Raw genomic sequence first — 24,323 nt, 5'->3', positions numbered from 1 at the left:
TAGCTGATGTTTGTCTTCAGAAAGAGGGAATTATGATGTATTGTGGTCTAAATATGTCATGACATTTCTTTTTTAACTGCAATACAAACTAAATGTGGTGTTTCTTTCTAAAACATGATTAATTCTACATGATAACACTGTAGCATATATGTTAGATGTTTTTAATTTAATTTCCTGGTGGAAAAATGTCTTTGCTGATTCTTTTCTTTCAGGAAATTATTTATTAGATGTCAGGAAACCGGCAGAAACAAAACTGTTCCGCGGTGATTTTTTCATTCTTTTCCTAAGATGATCACGTTAGCTCTTAGTATACGGTATATTGAGTCTTCCCTTTGAGTTAACAAAGCAATCTAAGTGTAGTCCGCTCATAAGCCTGACTAGTGGAGAGGAATGGGGACTGAAGGCAATCCCATGTAACTCTTTCAGAATGTGGCATCTGTGTAAGTATAGGCAGTGACCACAAATTATATGCTTAGATTCAACTCTGTGTAAAGTTGAATGTTTATTAGATAAAAATGAATGGCCTCAGCATTGTAGACAGTTGCTCAGATACTTCCTAGGATTGGGAGATCTAAATTCTTAGGTAAAATTTGACCCTTTCATCTCCGCAGTAAAAACAGATAATCTCTTTGTTGTTGAAAATTTTCTGTTCTTCTAGGTATCAGAATCCTACTAGTTTAGTTGAATAGATAAACTACTTGAAAGGATTTCACTTGGGTAAACTGACATTTTCAGTATCTATCAAACATCCCTGATGAATCCAAAGTATATTAAAAGCAGATCACTTTCAGAAATTAATCAATGATTTGTGTTAAGAAAACTTTCTTTTTGCTTTGAGAGCTTGAATCTTCTCAGCAGAATTTACTCCATATTCATAAAAGAATGGTTTACCACAAACTTCATTTCCTTACTTACAGGCCTTTGTTGAACTAATTTTATTCTATTAACTGCAGTAGGCTTAGCAGTTGATTATTTCTATTTACTGCATTGCTGAAGCTGTTATCCATCATTTTAGCATGGAAGGAGTCCATAGGGATAGTTAGCTAAAAGTTTATTTGGGTTTTCAGTGAACACTCAAAACATTAATTCATTTCACAGCAACTAAATTTTAAGAAATACTATCTAATTTTACTATGGATAATACAGGTATATGCAACTATCAGTCTGCAACTTCAATTAACTTTTATAGTATTTTCCCAGGACTTACTTCTCTGTATTTTGCTGTGTACTTTATTTTTTAACTCTTTAGGGAATGCTTTTAACGATGATTTTATTTGCATTTTTTACTAGTGCTTGAACCTTTTCTACTGCTTACTTGTGAAATTGTTCACAGTTGTCCCTGAGAAGTGAGCAAAGGAATGGTCACTTTGAGGCTATTAGTCTGAATTGTATTTCCTAGACTGTCTTTTTAATGGGAACTTTCTTACATTTTTAGTCTCCTAGTTCTGAGTTCACATTCTTCTTGTGAAATAGACCTGAAAGACAACCTTTTGCCAAAATGGCCTGCAATCACTTGTCCAACAAACTGTTCATGACATCTGAAACAGAGTAACTTGGCATATTCTTGGAATGTGTAGTAAAACTGTAGGCTCCCTAGCATTGTGTCAAATTCTCTTTCCTTTAAAGGGGATATAGGAGAATATTTGGAAAGATTTACTTACCTTTACAAGAAATGGAAACGGTTGTACCTTTCTTAGGGTCTTTTCTGGAGGGCTGATGTCTCTGCTGTTCCTTACCTCCATTCCTGTGTTTTAAAAATTACTGTTTCTAAAATCATTTAGATGCAAATCTGTTTCCATGGGTGAAACCCAAAGCTGACTTCAAGGCAAGTGACAAGACCAAGTACTCAGTGTTGCCTGGGCTCCAGGACAGCAGTATGTGCCTGTCAGAGCATTTGGGTAAGTGAACGTTGCTGTGTTTTCTGTCCTGGTGTTCTGCCTGTCTGCACTTTGGTGGTGGTGTTTTCCTTTGGTATCAGGAATACCATTGTCTTAATTCAAGCCATGGATTTGAAAGGATTTTAATTTATCACACAAATGCCATGTTAACAGTGCACTTTTGTGTGCCTTCCTATCATTTCCTGGACTAATTTGTACATAGGCACTTTTTTTTTAGGAAATGGGTAATGCTCATTAATGAATTCATTATGAAAAGAGGGAAAAAAAAAGGTGTTAAATAAAAAATAAACTATTAAAGTCTCTTTAAAGACTGGAGTAACCTGCTGTCGGAACAAGGCATGGCGATTTGAAGTCAATGATTTTGAACAGTTTCTGGAGGAAATGTCAGTGAAAGATTTGTATATTTGATAATTATTTCATAGTTAGGATCTTAATCAAGATGAGTTGAGGGAAAAGTAGTGAAACAATTAAACACCTAGGAAATAAGGGTTTAAAGGTGGTATTACCCTATAGTTATCATCAATCTCTAAGAATAAGAGAAGGACTAGGTTTCTTTTTTCATTGTAAAGTAGCTGATTTCTTCATGGCTTATAGCTCTCATTTCAGGTCATTTCAAAAATTCTTTCACATGTCACATATGTTGCAGACTTGATAGAACAGTCTTTTTGAAACAAGCTGTGATGGGACTATGATAATTTGTTTTCTCTTTTTGTATTCTACATTTTGTAGCATATTTCTTACTGTAGTCCTCTACAGGCTATATCGTGAATTATGTCAAAGGCAAATGTTAATTATATTTTTATTATATTTTAGTTACATCCGTAATAATGTGAACTGTTATTAGGGAATATAGTAAGGTCATGGACAGTTATTTAGGAAGTTATCACTGAAAATCAGTGTTTTAGATCCACATTGTGCTTTTAAATGCCCCTGCAGCTTTTTCTAGATATAACATAAAAACCACAGTTTTCATAGCTTAAGAGCATACCTCTACAGGAATTATTATTTTAATAACATATAGAGGAAAAAGTAATACTAATCAATCAAAAGTGCATTAAAGAGGAATCCACCATGAAACCTGAACAAAGTAATGCTTATATTTACAACTATAGCTTCTTTTATATCTGTGGTATACCAGGACAGATATATTAAAATATTAAGTATGTAGCCTCTTTCGTTCCATAGCCATGAGCCACTTAAATGGGCCTGTTTGCTGATCTAGATGTTGCTACTGTGTAGTACAAATAAGCAATACATACAGAAGAATTCCTCTGGACAAGCAGAGGGGCGGTTGCTTTTACTCCTAGAACCCGTTCCTCCTGTGAAAAGAGCAGTGACTATTTTAGTAGTTTGCTTATCCGTGTCAGATTGGTTCTCCTTGGTTTCTGGCTCAGGTGGAGGGTGTGATTAAAGTGAATGTGACTGACTGAATGAATTAAATGAACTGAAAATGTTGGATTTCTGCATGAAGCAAGTCCCATACTCTTTTCTTTTATTACGACTTTAATGTATGTTTTTTCCTTCCTACACAGACAACTGACAGTAATGCACATGCATTCTTTGCCTCCATCACCAGTGTTTTGCATCACTCCACATTACTGTGGGACTTTGATCCCTTTCACATCTGGGAACCTCAGCCATACTCTTATTTCATGGAAAATTACCATAATTTTCCATGTTCCTCATCAGTTTATCTGTAGGCAGCTCTTCCAGACAACTAAAGTAGGATTCTCCATCTGCTGATGTAATCTCTAAAAAAATTAGTAATAAACTGTTTGCAAATGCCATTTTTAAGCCCTTCTTGTAACACCAAGTCTCAACTTTATAAAGAAACTTTTGAAACCTGCTTTTCATTGCCTCAGACAGTCTAAAGTACAAATATTTTTAACTATATGATCAGTATTATAATATATAGAAAAAGTCAAAATGTTTTATATCTATATTGGTATTACATGATAATTGACATGAATATTAGATATTCTCCAGGTTTAAATGATGATTGGAGCACTTGTTTTGAAATTCTCAAGAGAAGGTGATTTTTTTATTAATTAGGCTTTTACAGCTGGGATATGAGTTGTGACATCTGTTTTGGGCTAATACAAAATTTTGGGGAACAGACACTGAAGAAATATTACTTGTGGAAATGGACATCCTCTTCCTAAACCATTTGAATTTTCCAATTTGAGCATTTTACTTCTTCAAGGAAAAGTTTAATTTAGGTAGTAAAGAAAAGGGGAGAGAATAATTTTCCAGAGAAGCAGAAAGTACAGGCTTATATCACTAACTTTAGCTCAGGATCCTGGGGGCAGGAGAGAAGGGTGCATCCAGCAGCAGAATAAACTCTCTACCTCCACCTGATTTACAAATTAACAAATTAAGACTTTGTTATCCACAGTCCTTTTGGCATGGAAATTTCCATGGAAGTGCTCCTGTAAAAGCTAGTGAGAGGATACTTCCCTATAGCTATTTGAATTATAATGACTATTTTCAGATAGTCTGCATAAACAAATTTAACTGCCTTCAACATATGCTGATTTGTCACACTAAAAATCACATGGACTGAAAAATGAACTGTTACACAAATTTATTTCCACCAGCACATTTGCCTACCGAAGTGTTTGATTTTATTGTGAAGACTGTGCAGAATACACTATGCTTCCAGCCACCCCCCTGTATATACAAAAAAACTTTTAGGTAACATTAATGGGTGTTTTTGCTGTAAATAAGCCCCTTCTAAAACAGCAAAGTACAAACAGAATTGTATCAGCTTGTCTCCAATGTGCATACATTAATTTATTCAAAAAGGAGTAGGTGTTCACACATGGTTTATAGTAAGGTCCTCCAATGGATCAACCCAGTTATGTATTATTAATGACTTAAAAAAAAAAGTGCTCAATCATTAATTAAATTGCAGTAGCTATTATTTCTCTAACATGTAATTTGTCAGACGTTACCCATGCTTTTAACATTTGCTGTCACATTGTGAAATAGGATAGTAATGAAATAAATCTATATATTTCTATGGCTAGACTAAATGAAAAAAATTATTTGGAAAACACAGGGTTAAATAGTGGACAAGTAACACAGTGTGACAGATAGTTTTTCAAGTAATATAAATATGCTTGAAATATTAGATTCTTCTTAAGGATGAGATCTTCAATGGAGTGTTCAGAATCTGTGGCCTGTTTGGCATCAGGAGAAAAGATAGGCAAATTGATGTTCTTCTTAAGATTTTCAATGGATTCCCACTAGATTATTTTGTAAATTAATTAAATGACTGTAGGCATTAACGTGAAGCTTCTTCAGTAATCTTTCTTCTGCTTATCTGAGGCAGTGAGATGTCCATCACACGATAATCTCTTCAACTCGGTTTACAAGGACAAAATTATCTGTAGAGAATATCGCAAAAATATTAAATAGAATTTATTTTGTTGAACTTTAAATATACTGCTGAATGAATATGTGCTCTGAAACTGCCTGTGCTGCTCTGTTTACATTTAACTTTCAGTGTATGACCTGCTGAAATGTCTTATTTGAAGGTTGGGCATACTTGAGTCCTGGATTGTGATTAATTTCACAGCCTGCTCTGCTCTGTGAAGCACAACACAGTACAACTGAGTATGTTGGGATATCACCCAGGAAAATCTTGATGCTGAATACTCTGAAGGATTCAGAGTTTGTAGGCAGATTTCTTGTACCCTCAAGAGGAGGGTAGTCAGGAGCGTGCTGTCAGTGTATGAGCAAGAACACCGGAAAGATATTGGAGGAGGATAACATCCCACCAAAGCAATGCTGAGCGATAGTAGAAACTAGTACCAACCTAGGTGACGTCTGTCTACCTATGCCTGTTACTAGGAGGTTTTCTGGGTAGAAAGATTTGACTCAGAAGCATGGCATCAAATAAAGCCCTGGGAGAATACGAAGGAGTAAAAACAGACTTTGGTCTGTTCAGGGTTGAAGGAAATATGTGATCTACAAGGATAAGGTTTCAAGGATGACGAGGTTTCGGGAGTTGTATGTGATTTATTTTCTGGTAGAAATTGGTGCTGCAACTTTTATAAAGGAGGTAAACTGCATTGTGGAGTCAAGAATAGAATATACTTTTTACAGTTATTCTGAATCTGAAGGAGTCAAAGTGAGAATGTAGGTATTGGAAGAAATGTTATCCATGGAGGAAGGGGTTTTTGTTTGGGTTTTTTTTTGTGGTTTATTTTGTTGTTCCTTTTCTGAAAAAAAAAAAAAAAAAAAAGAAACAAACCCAACACACAACGATCCCCAGAAGGCAAACCAGAGGCAATTGGCCATCTGAAATCTTATAATCTTATAAGGATGCAATCCCATCAATGTCAAAAGAGCTGAATGGCTGGGCTGATGAGTTTATCCACTGCATCCTATGATATAGGGGATGAATTCATTGTTGTTTGCCTTGACTGTTGGATATCAGTGTAAAATATTTGGATTTGACTAGGGTTGTTGCCTTTACACAGTATTTGCCTTTAATAACACAGGAGTTCAAATTTCAGCAGATAGATAAGGGACTGAAAAAAAAACCAAGAAGTCGAAATTGTCAGTAAGGTAAACATAAAAGATGTGCTCTTAAGGAAAGAAAAAAAAAATTAAAATTTTTGGTTTCATCACAGCAAAAGAGTATTCATTTGCTCTTTTTTTCACAGAAAAGGGTGTTTCTAGACAACTAACAGTGTACGGGCATATAAATAGCTTGAGAAGTAGGCTTTAAATGTAATCTATGTCACACAGTGACTTTAATTTACAGCAATAATGCCAAGTTAAGCCTATTCCATTAATTTTTTGAAGTCCACTCTAAAGAACTATGATAGACATAAGATGAATGTTATTGTTCCTGACAATGAGTAATTATGCCACTGTATTTCATATTCATTTTGTTTAAATTCTGCAAAAGACTTGTATATTAACTTATTGCAACTGGAAGTCTAGAAATGAATGGAAAAACTCTCAATGACTTTCAGGCCTTCATTCAATGTAATGCACATCCACACTTACGTGTACGTATATGTGGTCTGCCTCTATCCTGCTATAAAACCTTGCTCTATTTAGTATTTTTATTGAATACTGGAACAAAGGAAAGCTTCCATCATCTATGCACTGCTGCCTTAGAATCTGTTAGTGCATTTCCCAATTCTGTCTAATTATGCTCTTTTATAAACATAATTTCAAATATATTTCCATTTGATAATAAAAGCAAACAGAACTGTTCATATCAAGGAATAAATCTATTTTTCTATATTTGCTGTAGGTTGGCTTCCATTTATGCATCAGAAACCATCTGCCTTGATGAACTTAACCTATAGCTGCTGTCATTTATCCCCTTATATGTTAAAAGTTTGCATGTAATTCAAGAATCAAAGAACTGTGATTATTTTTAAAAAACAGTTTGAGACCATTTTTTTCTCTAAATAGTATATTTTCCTGCTTAAAAATTAATACAGGACGGAGAAGTAAAAACCTCTGTTCTGTGAACACGTGCAAACAGTGACAATATCTGTCGGTCAATAATATCTCCTTTTAGATGGAAGGAAGTGATTAATATTCCTTCTGGTTTGGGTTGAGGTTTTTTTTTTTTGGTAGTTTTTTTTTTTTCTTTTCTTTCTCCCTGACACATTAAAACTGTATTTGGCTCTTGTAAGTTCTGAAAGCAGAATTTTCTTTAAGTAGCTTGTCAAGGAACTGCCCTTCCTTGAAAGTTTTTAGACATTTCCAAACACTGTGGAGTTGTTTTATCAGGCGTAAGACTGCAAATGACTAGGTTCCAGGAACTGAAAAGCATTAGAAGTTAACATATGCTTTTTTAAAGGAGAATATTCTACTTAAATTTAAGAAATGGAAAGTAAGTTCTTTATAATTCTGTATTCAAAATGTAATTGAACAGTGGAGGCAGATTACAGGACACAAGTATGAATCTAAAATAGTGCAAGAGACTATTATGGAGTGTTGAAAGTACAAGAAGATTGGAGTATAATTAAAAGATAGCATGAGTATTTTGATAGAAGGACATTAGAAATAATTTCAGTCCCATTACAGAGACAGTAGTGGATGTAAAATCTTTGTTATCAGATAGGCAGCAACACTGAACCTCTGAAGATTTCCAGTAGATATGGGTGTATGAAAAAATCAGTTGAATAGTACTAAGTCACTTATGATTATTGAGAATTTCAATTTGATACACTACTGAAAAAAAGGACTATGGGGAAAAGAAAGATGAAGGAATAAGTGGAGAGTAGCTTGAAACACAAGCAAGCCTTAGGATTTCTACATATTTAATTGTATAAACTGAGTAGGAAGTGGGTGTTATATATAAGGCATAATTAATTACATTAAAATGGCTGATTAATTTCTGCACAGACTAGCATCCTCATGAGTGTGAAATAAGCTGAACCTTTGCGGACTCTGTGGTACATATGTGCTGAGTTTTGCAGGCTGCACCAGGACTTCTGTGAATGCCTGGCCTTAAACTGTATAGACATAAAGCCTCTTTAGTGTGATCCTGGACATTGCTGCTGGAGATCCAGGAAGTTCATTCTTGTCATTAAGATGAAATGAGCTCAAGGATGCACAGAAACTTGGTATGGCATCAGGAAAAGATTAAAGACCAAGTGTAAGGTGTACATCACAGCTTAATATTCTTGTGACACAGAATCATAGAATCCCCCATGGACAGGGACACCTTCCACTAGATCAGGCTGCTCAAGGCCCCATCCAACCTGGCCTTGAAGACTTTGAGGGATGGAGCACCCACTTCCCTGGGCAACCTGTTCCAGTGCCTCATCACTCTCACAGCAAAGAATTTCCTCCTTATGTCTAGTCTAAATCTGCCCCTCTCCAATTTATAGCCATTCCCCTTGTCCTGTCACTACATGCCTTTATAAAAAGTCCCTCTCCAGCTTTCTTGTACTGCCCCTTCAAGTACTGGAAGGTTGCTGTAAGGTCTTCTCAGTCTTCTCTTCTCCAGTCTGAACAACCCCAACTCTCATCCTGTCCTCATATGGGAGGTGCTTCAGTCCTCTGATCCTCTTTCTAGTCCTCCTCTGGACCCATTCCAACATATCCTTCTTATTTTGAGGATTCCAGAACTGGACACAATACTCCAGATAAGGTCTCACAAGAGAGGAATAAAGGGGCAGAATCACCTTCCTTGGCCTGCTGGCCACACTTCTTTTGATGCAGCCCAGGATAAGGTTGGCTTTCTGAGCTGCGAGAGCACATTGCTGGCTCACATCAAGCTTCTCATCAACCAGCACCCCCAAGTCCTTCTCCACAGGGCTGCTCTCAATCACATCATCTCCCACCCTATATTGAAATAGGGGATTGCCCCAATGCAGGTGTAGGGCCTTGCACTTGGCCTTGGTGAACCTTGTGAGACTCACACAGACCCAATTCCACAGCTTGTCCAAGTCCCACTGGATGACATCCCATCCTTCTGGTGTGACAACTGCACCACTCATCTTGGTGTCATCTGAGGGCATGCTTAATCTCACTGTCTATATCAGTGATGAAGATATTAAAGAGCACTGGTTAGAGTATGGATCCCTGAGGGACACCACTTGTCAAAGATCTCCCCCCCCTTCAGCTACTGGAAGGCCGCTATAAGGTCTTTTCAGAGTGTTCACTTCTCCAGGCTGAACAACCTCAACTCTCTCACCGTGTCCTCATAGCAGAGGTGCTCCAGCTGTCTGATAATTTTCGTGACCCTCCTCTGGATCCGTTTCAATGTTTCCTTATCCTTCTTATGTCCTCTCTCTTCTCTAATCAAATTTAGCTCCTACTTTGGAAGAGGCCATCCAAAAGACCTGTGCTTCTTTATATTAATACCAAATTGCTTGGTCAGATTCTTAGGCTGAAAGTAATGGTATGTAAGTGATGGTCTCAGATATTGAAGATGATTAAGGGCTTGTTTTCTTCTAAATCCAGACATCACAAACTCTATTCTTAGTTTGTCTACATCCCAAGGAAATTACTGTAACATGCAAAAATCTTTGAGGTTCAGAGGAAAGCTTGATGTCATACATATCAATTGAAGCAGAAAGGAGGGTCTGCTGTCAGATTATATCACTTCTGTATAGGTTACAAACATGTTCTTTTTAAGGTGTAGTTTTCATTACTTTTTGAAAGACAACCCCCTCAGTTCACTTATCTCCTGAAGATCAAGATTCTGGAGGGAAAACACTTTTGTTTCTCAATTTACCAGATATTTCTGTAACAACAGAGAGAACTAACTCTGCCTCCCTGACAATGGGAAAAGAAGGCTTTTTCTTTGAAAAACCTAGGTTGTAATAAAAGTTTCAGTCTCGTACTGTTCCACATACCTGCTTGAACAGATTCTTTACCCTTGTGTTGCTATTTCTTCCATATTCACGAGACCATCTTCATCTTGCTACCTGAGGACAGCAAAGATAGCTGTGGGTTATGGGATGGCAGAGGTTACATGCTGATTGAAATAAAAGCTTTGGTTTTTAACCTGTTTTGAAGCATATCTGCTCTGAAGTCCTGCAATTACAGATGTTGTTATAACAGGTACCAGCACTTTGTCTGAAAGTCCATTAAAAGAGCAAGAACCATACTTGGGAGTGGTTATATCTGCTTGTCCTTGATTACAGAAATCTTGAAATACTTCTTCACAGTTGTTTTAGCACTAAAATACAAAAATCAAAACAAAGACATCTGGTCAATCACACTACTTCCAGTTGTACTGCCATCAATATTGGTATTTTCATTACTAGTGCAGAATTCATGTAATCAGTACTGATTGTGTGCTACAATAAGTGCCAGAAACACTAGTACTGGTATCATTAGCTTTGGTTCTGCCTTTTTTTTTCCTCCTCTTAACACTTTATAGCTTAATGTGTTGGATATTTCGGAGAAGTAAATAAACTGAATTATTACACAACATTTAAATAAGAAATAAAAATCATGAAACACTGGATGTGAAAACAGAGATTGAGGAGCGTTACTGAACTGAATGTTGTGTCCTATTTCTGAAAGAGAGTTTCCTGACATAGACAACAATCTGCAGGAAAAACAATGTTTCTGATTGCATTATTGCTCTCTAACACTATCTGTTCTGGTTTTGAGTAATGCCTAGAACTGTATGCATAAGAAAAGAGAAATGCATCTTTGTGGTAATGACGCAGCCTATCCTACCCTCCACAGACACTGAAACCTGAGAATTTCTAATATTTGTATATTGACTGGCTAGCAATGACTATCATCTTAGTTTCTGTTCTTTTCAGTTTGCAAGTCCATTTTATGAAGGAAAAAATCGCTTTTCTGACTGTGACTGAAATTTCATCATCCATATTTTAGTGTTTTTACGTTGTTCTGGTCTTCACTGGCTTAAAAAGAGTGGGAAGTGCAAGATACATGAAGAGTTGGTGTATTGTACATTCAGAATTTAGCTGAAAAGAAAGAGGGTAACTGTGATTTTGATTCAGTGAGATATGTAAACCTGTGTATAACAGCAAAAACTTGACTGATCTCTTCGTACCTTTTAGCTGTAGTTGTGGTTCTTGTTCTACTAATTTTAGGTGTTTTGGGCATATTTCCAAGTCTCCTTTTATGAGATATCTTAAAGTGCTATATGAATGTCACTTGGAGGAGGAACAAAGATATTTTGAGGGCCTCTTGTATTTTCCTACTGTAACATTAAGCATATAAGATATTCATAAATATGTAATCAACTATCAAGTGCATAGACTCTGGAAATGTCAACCGCTTATACTGATTACTTTGGAAAAGGTTGGAATTTTGGTGTTGGTATTAATCACTATATCAGTTCTGTTGACAGGAAGTGTTTACCTTGTTATACTAGCTACAAAATACAGGGAAATCCAGTAATGCTATGCAAGCTGACAAAGATAAAGAAAACTTCTGAGTTCTGTTCACTTTTTAAATACTCCATTTGTCTGGACTCTGACTGAGGTTATTAGTAATGCTGGAATTGTCTGCTGAAAGTAGGCTTGGACTTCCAGTATCCACATTGTTTACTCTCAAGTTCTTCCTTATCTTCTTGTGCTAGCTATGTAACTACCAATATTTCTCCTAATTTTAAATACTCTAGATCATGCTGTAGCAGAAAGCAAATACAGTCTTTCAGAAAGCGGAGATCACTTCTATTTAAACAACAAATGTCTGAAGAGGGCCAGTAGGGTTATCTCTCACCTTTTTTTTTTTTTTTTAATATGGTAAAGCTTTACTTTGATTAACATTATTGCATGGAAAAACATATTATTGTCTTTTTTTTTCTTCTACCTCTTTCTTGGTGATGACAACAATTAGGCATCAGCTTTGGAAACCTCTCTAGTGCTACCTGGTTTTAATTCCAAATACCTTTTTCTCACAAGAAAACTAAGATATTAAATATTCTTTGACAAATGTCAAGACTGAAAAAACACTTTAGGTTTTGTACGGAAGGTAAGTTCTGTTAGTAGCTTTTTTCAAATAAAAAGTATTGCTTCTATGTTTTTATTAAGTCACATGAGACCAATTAAAATGCTTCATTTTTCACTATAATTCTGATTAATTTGGTTGCTCTTATGTTTTATTGACATGTTCCTTAGTATATGTGGAAAAAATACATAATCATGCCATATGATGTAAGAATTCCTACCCAAAAGTAATAGGAGCATTGGAAAAATATCTTTCTAATCAACCTAGCAAATCTCATATCTTCAACAGACTACCAAGAGGAAGGTTAGCATTGTGTCATATCCATTTGACTGGAGACTCAAAATCTGAACAGTAAAGATCACAAAACAAAACTGATTATTCAAGAGTTTTGTTTAATAGAAGGTTCTCATAACAGGAATTTGTCTTTCCATGTGCATTTTATATGCAGTGTAATGTTCCCCAGTGATTGAAATGTAAAGATGAAATACAGATGAGTTAATGTCATTTTGGCACAGTTCATTTCACTTAGAAAAATACATACTTCATATACTGAGAATTTTATTTCAGTGTATATTGACAGGATTTCTCACCAGCGCTAACAGAGAAGTAAGAAACATAGAAGTATTGTATAATACAAGTTTAAAAATGTCAATGTGGGATAATTCTGTTTGCATCTTCATGCAAATTTTCATTTTTCCTTTCTATTTTTATATGGCCTTTCTACTGGCCACACAAGGTAGAATTGATTTATTCATATACAATCAATTCCATTTCAATGACAATTGGTGACAGTCTTGCAGTGAGATTTATGTTCGCGTTGCAGTTAATGTTTGTGAGTGTGTGAAAAAAAAAGTAGTAATGCCAAAGAGGGGACCGAGTGCAATGTGCCCCACTTGTTTGGTGGGTGCTGCAGCTAGATTTCTCCTGGGGTGTGGAGGTTGCTTGCAGTTGCCCAAGCTCCACATGCCTGCTGGGAGCTACTTGCTTTCCAGCCGCAAGCTGAAATCTCTGCTACTCTCCTACATCAATTAAATGACCTCATAAAATTAATGAGTCATGTTTTTACCACCTTCTCTCAGACAAGGCAATAGTAATCACTGTATTATATATTACTGAATGTTTAAACTGTTTAAACTGTCAGTGTGGAAAAAAAATCATACAAATCCAGTGTAAATACTTCAAGTTGCATAAAGTAATTATTAATCTTAAAAAGCATAAAATATACGCAGTTAGCTAATAAATGACAAATGAATAATTTATTCAACATAAAAAAGAAGAAAGGTATTAACATTTTACCCACAGTTACTCTTTCTTTGACAAGCTATTACTGAACGACTAGATTTTTAGTTTTACAATGTTTATTCAAATCCTTGCAGTAATACAGAGATCTTTAGTGATTTTGAAGGATATATGTGAATGTGTCTTTGTCTGTACATGGGTTTCTCATATAAATAGATCATATATAGAGAGAAAGACTTTTTGTACTACTTGTTTTCAATCATTCACACTGATAGTAGTTGGAGGAAGTTAGTGGGGCTGTAAACTAATGAATATGTTCCCTACATATGCTTGCTGAATTGCTTCTTTTCTTACCACAAAATTACATGGTCTTTATGTATACATACAATTCAGTTATTTGAGCAATATCCAGATATAAATAATTAACCCTTAGCATTAGCTATAATGTAAATTTCAAAGTTTGTGAGAATGTATGTTAATCAGCCATGAATATTAATTTGTCAGAAAACCAGAGTTGCCAACACCCAGCATTCGACACTCAGACACCAGTCCTCTAAAGAACAAGGAAAGAAGAGGAAAAAAAAAGAATTCAAATTAGACAGGACTATTTTTCAATGATTAGTTGCAGGTTCTTTGTATCTACCTTCTGGTTTTCAGGCTATGGTTTCAGTGCTTTCTTTGCAACTCAGAGGAATAGGAAAGAAAGAAATTTACAGTTCTTGTATGCCCACTTGACTTGAGGAAACTGGAGCTTTAAGAAAACTTCTTCTTCCAAAGTCACTGGAACAGTGCATCAAATTGCTTTGTGTGTCTTTGTTCTTAAAAAAATTCCCTTTTACTTTGTTCCTCACTTTTCAATATCATGTTTGATACCATGTTTCTCTGAAGAAGGCGTTCTTTCAGGATAAGAGCATGAATATCACGTGGAGGTCAACTGCCTTGAGGTGAAACAAAACAGTATTAGATAAATTAAAAATTGTCAGCTGTTCTGTTAATTTTTTCTGGGAGCAATTAAAAAAATCATGTGGTTAGGTGTTGGGAAAAAAAAAATATTGTACACTAATTTTTCAGAATCAGAACTTGGACAGTCATAATGTCCACAGGAAATAAGAAAACAAGTAGATTAATGTGTAAATCGTTTACTGATGTAACTTAATATGCTTTTTGTATCTGAAGAACTTACAACCTTAAGATCTTTGGAGCAGGAACCATTAATTCGCAGCTACTCAACCTCTGGGTGTTACTGGGCTTCTAAATACTGGTATAGTAAGTATTTGAAATAAATCAAGAGCTTAGTTAATATTACTATTTTATTCCTAAACGATAAACTTGTACAGGTCAATAAACTCTCAGAGATTTTTGTGCTAGGGTAGTGGGAGAGTATCTATAGACATTTCAGTAATGTGAGCTGTACAGAAGATTTTTAAGCACAACGTACGAAAAGCAGTCACTTTATCCATTAATTTGAACAGCAGGATTAAGGAATGTAGTCTGTACACTTTATCCCTGTTCATAAAAAATACTGTTTACATGTCTTTAAATCTATTGAAAAGTTTTCAGATAATTTCATATACTTAGATGACACAGGAACATGGCAGTCAGGGAAGCTTCAGATGGAATAACCTTTCGGTGTTATCAGTAAAATCCTAGATGTTACTAATGTTATTCAGACCCAGTTTATGTCATGTGACTACACAGTGGAGTAAATAAGCACTTACAGATGTTAGTTGAATTAATGACAGCCTGTGTATCCCAGAGTGTGATAAATTATAGTTTGCTGCTGGCAGCAAGGGCTATTCAAACAAATATTTCTGCATTATGACAATTTCTTAAGGCTTCCATAGAATTAATGTATAATATAAGAACTGCCTACAGGGAAGATTATTAGGATACTTAGAAAAAGATTTTCATTTAGTGATTTCAGCAATGTCTGTAATTATCAACATAGCCTATCATTTACTAAGTGGTTAGTTGTACATACAAGACCTTGATCTTGTACAGTAATTACAGTATACAGAAACAATATACTTGTTATGGATGACTGCACATAAGTGGGTGGTTAAGTGTCATTAAAGATGTTTTGGAATATATCTATTTATGAATAAATATTATGAGTTTTCTTTTTTAGAAATTTTTACTGAATGACACTTAGATGCAAACAAGAAATTTCTGGATAACAACAGATTTAGTTTAAAGCATGTTTTGCTAAGCACATTAGAAACATTGTTGACAACATTTTAAACTTGACCACGAATGAACCTTATATTTATCACTACCTTTTCTATCACTTCTCTTTCAAAACCTCCTAGTGTTCTCTGCATTTTGTTATTACCTGTTGCCCTCAACTTTCTTATTCTTTATTTTAATTTGGAGAGGTCTTTCGTTTTGTTTACACTACTTGTGTGTTGTCTGGAAAACACTACAAATATTGTGCTAACAGTGGACAGTCCTAAGGCTTTAACAGAAAGCCTGTGGCCTCAATATTTTGACTCAGGAAGAATACCAAAATCATCCTTTTGAACTTGCTAAGAAAGTCCTGGAAATCTAAAACTAACATTCGATAAGATCAAGAGCTTGAATTATGAGAAAATTATGCAAGCAGGATCCATCCCAAAAGAGGGCATTTAATTGCAGCCACTCCTGACCTCCAAATAATGATGCAATATCACTTCAGAACTTTGATTAAAATTGCTACTATGGATCTGCCAACACTTTCTCATATCAGGCTTTGCAAACAGACAAGGCAAACCTAATACTACTTTGAGTTATGACAATTAATAGCAGATAACATTGATCAGACAAACTTCTCTGAATTAATTTCTTGATATAATTATCTTCTACTCAAATCTGTTATGTTTATTTTCTATATTTGTCTGTTATGTTACAGCTACGATAGTGTATTATGTTATTTTAGTATAACTGTTATCCTTTATACAGGTAGAGGATTTTAATAGGGGAGGTCATGGTCTGTCCCCATTTCTTTTTCTCCCAGATGTCCTCTATAGGTGATATGAGAAAGGTGAAGACAGGTAACAGCCGGCAATTCCTTTGTGCCTAACAGCTCTATGTTTGGATCCATTTATCAACCGAAGGAGCAGACTGGCTCTCTGTTGGACAGCTGCAACCAAGGTATAGATATTTCAAGTATTTCATGTTGTCTCAGCAGTGTAGGTGGCCAGAGTAAACTAATGAATCCAGCCAGTACTTTTTTTCAGGGAGAGAATCATAAGTAAGTTTATCTTTCTTAAATAAACATTTATTTGCCTGGTCTAGTCTAATATTCCAAGTCTGCCGTAGACCAAGTCTGATATCTTTCCCCACAGTGATTAACGAAATAATCTCACAGTAATTAGTGTTACATGAAGAAATGGACTGTTGGTGTGAGTCAAATGGCTGAACCCAGCTTTCTTTTCCCTGACTGGTCTGCAGTAGGGTATAAACTTCAGTAAGGCAGCAGATGTGGTTTATTAAGTATACAGATTTTTTTTTTTTAATGTTTATTCTAGGGTTTTTGGTTTTTTACAGATTAAAGTGTTTCTATTTAAACTTTATCATTTCCACTACTTAATTTTGTTACAACTTAGCCAGCTGCTCACCAGGAGTGTCTGCTGGTCTAGTATTTACTAATGGACTATGAAACAAAGGGAAGGCTTGCTTTCCTAGTCAATTTTAGTATATATCCACAATTATATATTTTAGTATATATCCACAATTATATAAATACATGCATTTCTGTTTATGTACATGTGTGTGCATATATGTACATAAAAATGCTGAAAATAGGTATGCCTATATAAAGGCAAAAAGAACAGTTGGCTATAAAATGAACTACTGTTCTCATCTTCCCTGCATGTCAGGATTCAATGGTGAGAGATAATTATGCAAGGAACACATCAACAACTTTGTAAACATTTAGTTTGCGTAAATGTCACTTTTGCATAAGCATTACTTGTTTTGTGTTTGGCAGGCATAATCTGTGAAAGAAAATACTGCTTGTTTTTCTTCTTTTTAAAGTTTTGAATTTTTTTTTTAATGTTTATACATTTCTTACAAGAACGATCTGGAAAGCACTACAGTTGCCACAGCAAAACTATCTGCAACTCACGCTCTTGGGTGGGCTGGTCTACAAATTCTGGTGGATAACTTTCTCCAGGAATATTGATTTATGCATTTTTTATATCATTCAAATGAACAATCAAGAGAAACAAAATGTATATACTGTACCCAGAAGTTAGATATACCATGAAGATACTGAAAAGATACTTAAAGCCACGTCTGTATTAAAAAATTACGGATTGTGGGAGACAGTAATACATGTAATTCTAGTTTTGCTTGGCCTCTAAAGACAATACAGCTCCATTTACTATCCGATGAGCCCTTCTTATCTGTCAAGATGGATGAACTGCAAGTATAGAATCTCATGGATAAAGCTGTGACCTCCTGCAGCATATCACAGATACCTGGGGTATCTCTATAACACAATGCATTTTGCAGCAGCTAATGTGACTGCTCTGAAGAACTTTGTAAGGCAATCACTGTGGGGTAAAATGGATCCCTACTTTTATGACAAAAATTTCATTTAGAAAATGAAAATTTGTGTGGTGGGTGAAAAGGACTATTATTTTGATGAATAATGGCAAAGGAACTTTTCATTTATTTTTAATTAATAAATGGATAAAATATACTCAGTTCATTACTGTTTATCTGTTAAGAAAACTTTCAATAGTTACTCATTCTTAAAATAACATAAAAGCAAGGATTCTCTCTGAGATTATTAAAATCCTGAAATATATAAAATAGGATGGTGGACTTAGAAAATTTTGTCCCTTTCTCTTTCAGCTTCAGTGTTTCCAGGTTTTGCTTTCTGACCTTTCTTCCTACCATTTAGTGAGGCTGTAAACTCTGTGGAAGGGAAAGGCAGGGCAATCAACATGCAGAATATTGAAAAGGTTGAGGTAATAAAGCACCTGTCACAGATTGTTCAAGATATTTAAATTCTGTTACTCAATTTCAGTGACCATGGTTTCAAAGGAATGAAGACAATGATAGAATACAGACTTAGTTTCCTGAATAATACCATAGTGAGTATAGATATAATAAAAACTTGAATAATCATATTTTACTACAATTTCAAATTGGTAATTTCATGTTCTTCAGAGGGAGTTTAATGCTATATAAAGAAAACACAAGCAAATAGAATTAAAAATCGAGCTCAGTAAAATACAAGTAAGATAAGACCATTATAGCTTCCTGAATTCATAAGGATATATTTTAGTCTCTCCTTATTTCCCAGAAACAAATAAGGTGAAAGCAGTAATTCACATCACCAGAGTGAATGAAGTTCTATTGCCTTTGTTGGTCCAAATCATGTGAGTTCTTAATAAAATCTCTCCTGGTATTGAGCTACTTGTAATGTTACTTTTCTTGGTGATTCTCTGGACTTTACTAACACTTGAGCTTGTTATTTAGCACCATGCCCGGTATGCTCTCATTCTCCTACCTGGCTGCCTGTTTTCACAACCTTTGTAAAAACAACAATATTTTGTTATTCAGCCAGGCTGAAATTCACTAGCAAGTAGTAGAAAGGATAAAGAAGATCAAGGAAGTTTATCAAGTTAATCAGTGTAATAGTGTTTGATGTGTCAGAAATAAGGAAAGGAAATTTCTTGAATTCAAAAATATTTTGTGTGCATGCACATTTCTGAAGTCTCAATAGATTTCACACTTTTCTATAGTGGATACTTGCACATACACAAGTTATTTTCCACCTCTGAGTTCAAATCCTTCTAAAAACAATTGTAATTTCCTCACATTCATTCAACAAATAGAACATATGCTTTTTTAAACTCTTTTCTTATGTTGTTGTTGTTGTCGTCGATTTTTGTGAGATGATACCCTTTTGGACTAAGGATGCCCTAGGAAAAGCATAACAAAGGGAAAACATACAAAGGAAATGTATAAAGAGAAATCAAATTGGATCCCAGAACTGAGGATGAAGAAATCTCATTACCAACATCACACAACCCTCCCAGTGAGAGCTGGAGACAATGGTGACTCACTGCAGCATCCCCAAACTCTCGTACTGACAAGTAGGGGGCCTTGAGAAGGTTAGGCTTCGCACGAGAGAAAAGAGGTAAGTTTCCTTCTACAAGGTAAGATCCTTATACAAGTTTTCCTGTATAACAATTTTACAGGTATTATTAGTTATGCTTTCTTGTACTAATTTGAACCATTATTTTTTAATGATGATTATTAGTTCAGTTAATTAATACTTATTCTTAAGATTTTACGTAATTTGCCAAAAATTTTTGACTCCATGTCTATCATGAGTTCCCTTTTTCCCCAACAAGTACTGAAAGGTATTGTATGAAGGAGAGGACTTGAAACCACAACCCACGTGCCAGGCAAGGATGTCTTTGCCATTTGTTTTGGGGATAGTTCTATTTAAAGTTACTACGAGTCTTTCTTTTCTATACTTGTTTATTTTGGATTAGGAATTTGAAAAACATTCTCTGTCACCAAAGGTAAGCAGAAACCTACCTCTTGCACATTTTCTTTCTATACATTTTTCTCCCCATCACAATTTCTCCTTAATTATTTACTTAAAATACAATAGTTTTAAAAGGATAGACAAGTGAATTGCCTAATAGATAGGACTTTTTCCTCACATCCATGTATCTGACTATAAGTTACTCTGATCCCTTTTCAAGCCAGTTCTCGAGTCTCTAGGGGATATTAGGGATAATGGAGTTTGCGTATTTCACAGAATCACAGAACTGTTTAGGCTGGCAAAGACCTTTAAGGTCATGAAGTCCAACTGTAAACCTTACAACTGCAAGTCCACCACTAAATCCAACGCTGCCAAGACCACTGCTAAACCATGCTCCTAAACGTCACATCTACACATCTGTTGAATACCTCCAGGGATGGTGTCTGCTTTCCAGAGTAGCCTGTTCCAGTGATGACAACTCTTTCTATGAAGTAATATTTCCTTATATGAAGCCTAAATCTCACCTCGTACAACTTGAGGGCATTTAGTCTTGGCCTGTCACTTTTTACTTGGGAGAAGAGACCAACACTGCCTCACTACAACTTCATTTCAGGTAGTTGTAAAAAGCAATAATATCTCCCCTTAGCCTCTTTCCTCTGGCCTAAACAATCCCAGTTCCCTCAGCTGCCCCTGAAAGGACTTGTGCTCCCAACTATTCACCAGGTATGCTGCCCTTCTTTGCACATGCTCCAGCAGTTCAATGTCTTTCTTATAGTGAGGGGCCCAGAACTGAACACAGTATTCAAGGTTTAGCCTCATCAGCACCAAGTACAGGGGGACAACCATTTCTTGAGTCCTGCTAGCCACACTATTTCTGATACAGGGATGGAATTCATCGTTCCATGAGAAGAAGCAAGTGTGATGTTGACTGCCCCATTCTAGGAGAGTTTTTCCTCTAGAAGATGCTCCAGTAGGGGTGGTCACTTTCCCATCTGCTTCTTGGTTCTAATGGCACGAGTAAAAGCAAAAATTTGTATTTAACCTCTGTGTCACCTTGTCCTGCCCGACTTTAGAACTACAGTTTCCTTTGGGTTTGCTTTCATCTGCAGATCCATGAGCTTTTACACTTGAGCAACTTGTCTTTTCTGTTTTGACAGGTTTGTTAGCCCCAAGCTGTTCTCTCACTTACTGTACCTCACAGTAACTTCTGAGTAGTTTCTTCTTTTCCCCTAGTTAATTTGGCATCTTACTGATGAGGAGAGACTTCCTGATCTGCACTTTCCATCAACTCAGACTCTCCTGTTGAGCAACAAAACTGAAATCCCTTGTGTGACATACATAGAGATTGCCAGTTTAGAACTCTTAAATCAGACAATTAATAGCTTGCACAGCCATCTTCCTGCCACCCCTACCCTTCCCTTTGATTTCTGACGGCATTTTTTTTGGATGATTTGTCTGGTGTGGGATTTTTTAATTTTTAATATATAGTAAATTTCTCTTACATGCTGAGAACAGAGCAAGGGCAGAGAGAGAGAAAAAAGGAAGAGAAGTGCTTTCTTGGATTTTCCTTTTTCCCCTCTGGGTGAGTGGCTGACCAGACTTTCCCAGCACAGTTGTTTGTTTTGGGGATTTTTTCAAACTCCAGCTTTCTTAGTGATCTTCTAACAATAGTTTGTATGCAAAGCAAGCTGTATTTTCAAATATTTTCTTTCTCCTTTTTCATATTTTTGTCCTTTATTTATTGAACAATCAAATAAGATACTTTATAAATAACTGTTGTTCAATAATTGTCTTTTTTTTTCCTTCTATTAGCAAATGCAAACTGTAGGCAGTTTCTAAGGCATCTTATCCATCAGTGCACTTGTCATTATTTTCTGTAAGTTTTATCTTCAACTGTCCTTTAAAAGAAGTATGGTTTGGTGATGTGGCCTGCGGAAATGTAAAAACTAGGGCTCATCTTAGTGATGTCCTTGAATTGCTATGTGACCGTGACCAAGTTTATATCACTATATCTTGCCTCTCTGCTTGTACAAATGAAGATACTGCCTTCTGCAGACCTCTGTCAACCTCTGATAAAATTTGCAAAGTGAAATCCTAACTCTATAAAGTTTTTATTCATTAACTAACTTTAATTCTTCGTCTAAACGAGTTAAGGAACTATTCAAAATGCTTCTGCTCCTTACACATGAGGCTCAAAGCACAAAACAGTATTCTTCCACTTGGTTAATTTTTAATTATACACACTTCAATCCACTTCCTAACTAGTTTGTTTCTTCTTTGCCTCGCTTTAATTTGCTAAATTCTACTTTCTATGAATTTCACTTTCTGAAATCAGGAAAGATTTCTTCCCATCTCTAACTAGTTTCTTCTATTATATCAGTGCTTTCCAGTCTCAGTACTGGAAAACTGATTTTTTTTCCATTTGGTTTATGTTCTTGAGGATAAAGAAAATACTTGATACTGAAGTTTTTATTATACTTTCAAAAGTAGAGATTAATAGATTTAGATAAATGTTTATGCTTATTAACCCATTTCAGGATTTTTTTCCTTGGGTTACTAGTACTGTGGCTCATGGGGAATAATTTTAATCAAACTGTTGGTGTCTGGTTCACATTTATTTGAAAAGAACATTGATCGTAATCTTTTTTGTCTGCATTCCCGTTGCTTCCAGTCCTTAGAATACCCTGTAACCTGGTGGCAATGAATGATGCAGTTACACTGATAAATACTTTAAACTTGAATATCCACAACTCTTTCTGCAAATAAATTGTTTTCTTGGATATTGTATTTCCTGGATATATATTATGAAGCCTGTTTTTTTAAACTCTTTACATAGTCATTTTCATTTTGTGCTAAAGGTGAGGCACAGTTCAAATCACTGATCTAATATTTGTTTGAAGTAGTCTTTAATCCAGTGCAAATGCAATGGAACAGCAAAAACAGTACCAAATACTGCAAAACAGAGACAATTTTTTATATAGGCGGAATACCAAATCTTCTCTTAACTTTAGTGCAAACTGGAATGTCATACTTAATACTTGACTACAGGAGCTGGCTCCAACTTGAGAGAGAAATATCTTTAGAAAATGTAAGCAAGCGAAGACTTAAAAAAAAAAAATACTATCCTTCACTGCACCATTTACCTGGCTAAATAAAATCTGTAGAGTTTTGAGTACACTAAGGAAAATATTAAGACTTTTTTTCCACTTGACACACAACACCCCATCAGGCCTATGACAGACTATCTTTAACATGATGATTTTGGCTCTGTTCTTAGGGACGTCATTTGCAATGAACAGGACCGCAGTAAATCAGTAAAAAATGATCCATTCATTGTAAGATTTTTGGCTGGATTGCTTCATTATCTTTGTCCCCACTATTCTGAGTACCTAAGCACGTAAATAGAAAATGAACCTTTACAAGGCAGTCAAACAGAATGATCTGATGACTCTGTAAGCAGAAATGACACAATTTTGAGCATTTTGCCATTTTTGTATTCACATGTTCTTTTTATGTAATGTTCTATCACACAGATTTTCACATAGAGAGTTAATGGTAGCATAGTAATTTGCATTAAAGGACTCTTTTTGTCTGTTCAGATTAGCAATAACACTTCTTTAGTTAACAGCTTGGACTGCCATGACAGTTACATGTGATAAACAGTATTGGATTTTTTTGCAAAGTCTCAGGACATCACATAATTCATGCATTTTAAAAAGTAGTTTAGTTAGCACTGTTCATGTAGAAATTCATGTCTCTTTTGAACACAAGTTTCTTCGCTACATCTGTCCTAACATCTTTTTCTGTGACGAGCAGAGAAAGGAAAGCAAATATTTCGCTCAGATCGACCATGCCTCAGCATCAGAGGAGAGGAAAGAAAACAAAATTTAGGTACACTTGATTTGTTACGATCCCAGCAAACAAAACACTCAGGCTCTGCAAAAGCTAATTTTAAATGTTGTTTATTAGACTTACAAAATTGTGTCAATAGTGTCCCTTCGGATAGTGGGATCCCTGAGCCACGAAGCACTGAAGGTGCCTCAGGTCAGGACATACACACCCTGCAGATCCCATACCTGGAAAAGCCTCCTCACTTTATTCCTATGAGATTTTGTGGGATTTTCTTGAAAGGAAACCAGCTGTATTCATCATTTTTACGATCCAACAAAAGAGTGTTCCCATGGGAACTTGCTGCAGCTCTCAAGGGAGGCAAGGACACACAGGTGTTATAACTTACTTACTTACCGGTACCAAGTGGGAGCTGCTTGCACTCT

At 35.6% G+C, this 24,323-nt stretch overlaps 1 long non-coding RNA gene across 1 annotated transcript; it reads left to right on the top strand.

Moving 5' to 3' along the window:
- The first annotated feature begins 1,786 nt into the window (after window positions 1-1,786).
- Window positions 1,787-19,675, top strand: LOC128854411 (uncharacterized). Its single transcript, XR_008453490.1, has 3 exons — window positions 1,787-1,898; window positions 16,552-16,688; window positions 18,853-19,675. It is a non-coding gene; the product is annotated as an uncharacterized LOC128854411 (long non-coding RNA).
- Window positions 19,676-24,323: the final 4,648 nt, after the last annotated feature.

The sequence above is a fragment of the Cuculus canorus genome, chromosome 1 (assembly GCF_017976375.1).
Source record: "Cuculus canorus isolate bCucCan1 chromosome 1, bCucCan1.pri, whole genome shotgun sequence".
Lineage (NCBI taxonomy): Eukaryota > Metazoa > Chordata > Aves > Cuculiformes > Cuculidae > Cuculus > Cuculus canorus.
This window is presented reverse-complemented; position numbering and strand designations above follow the sequence as displayed.